The sequence below is a fragment of the Poecilia latipinna genome, unplaced genomic scaffold (assembly GCF_001443285.1).
Source record: "Poecilia latipinna isolate Pla-1442-1.1 unplaced genomic scaffold, P_latipinna-1.0 Scaffold4992, whole genome shotgun sequence".
Lineage (NCBI taxonomy): Eukaryota > Metazoa > Chordata > Actinopteri > Cyprinodontiformes > Poeciliidae > Poecilia > Poecilia latipinna.
The window spans coordinates 1-1,194 of record NW_015117608.1 but is presented as its reverse complement, the minus strand read 5'-3'; the positions used below and the strand labels follow the sequence as shown (position 1 = coordinate 1,194).

General features: G+C 40.2%; 1 long non-coding RNA gene across 1 annotated transcript; it reads left to right on the top strand.

The window, feature by feature from the left end:
• The first annotated feature begins 6 nt into the window (after nucleotides 1–6).
• LOC106943211 (uncharacterized) lies at nucleotides 7–744 on the top strand. Its single transcript, XR_001423853.1, has 2 exons — nucleotides 7–249; nucleotides 526–744. It is a non-coding gene; the product is annotated as an uncharacterized LOC106943211 (long non-coding RNA).
• Nucleotides 745–1,194: the final 450 nt, after the last annotated feature.

Here is a 1,194-nt window from a genome sequence, read left to right as displayed (position 1 = left end):
GCTGCTCTGACCAGCTGAGGGTTTTAAATAGAAATGATCCAAACACAGTTCACATTTTCTACAATGAGTGACTGAAGTCTAGGTTGGTTCTGTGTGATTTGTTTGTAAAGGAGCTTAAAACTAAGATGTTCTTTCAGGAAGGCTTCTGGTTTTGGAGTGACGGTTCCAAGTTTGTGTTTAATCACTGGGGCCCCGGTGAGCCAAACAACGCCAGGGGAAACGAAGACTGCATGGACATCAACATATTTGGTATTTATTACTGGAGATACACAATTTGTAATTAATAATTTAGCTTAAATGCATGTTTTAATAATACCTTTGTATCTGGTGGCTTAGTAGGTAGGAGTTTGTCCTGTAATCTTTGGGTTCCTGGTTTGAACCCCCACTCCATTCATGTCTGTTGTGTCTCGCCCAAGGACACAACAGACACTGATTTCTGATCAGTGATTTCTGTAACTGATCAAGTCATGTCAAAGTCTTTGTCAAAGGCCTTCAGTCAGGATTTGTCTTTTTGTCTCTTTACAGGACGAGATTATGTGAATGATAATGTCTGTAGCCTGAAGCTCCCCTTCATCTGTGCCAGACCTCTGTAACCTTCTTATGCCTAAAAACCTGAATTGCAACATGGGTTTCCTGCTGGTGATGTCACTTCCACCTGGATGCTAAGCGACTATGACATCACTGCTGGAAGAACCTGATTTCACTTCATTTGATCACTTAAATAAATGTTTTCTTTCTCTGAAATCTGATTGATTTAATTATAGGATTAAAAATATGTCAAGATTTCAATTAAGCAGCAGCTTCTAAACTAATTGGTAATGGTTCTAAGTTTCAGCTATAACTTCATGCTGAAAATCGTCAGGGGCCTCATGCATAAAGGAGTGCGCAGTTTTCACACTAAAACTTGGCGTACTGACAAACTTAGAAAAGTGCAGCGCACAAAAAAATCCAGATGTGTGAAGCCGTGCGCACACAAGTGGCTGCGCTCCTTTCCTTTATGAATCCTAATTTACAGGAAACAGAGCAGCTGCTGGTCGCCTCCATAAATACATATTAATGTAAATTTGTATAAATACCAGGAATCCTGTTGCCACGTGAAGCAGTAACCATGGCAACAGCCTTTTTTGTAGAAGTACAAGTAAATCACACGCGTTTAATTGATATTTTACACAGGATTGGGCTCTCACATCGAGC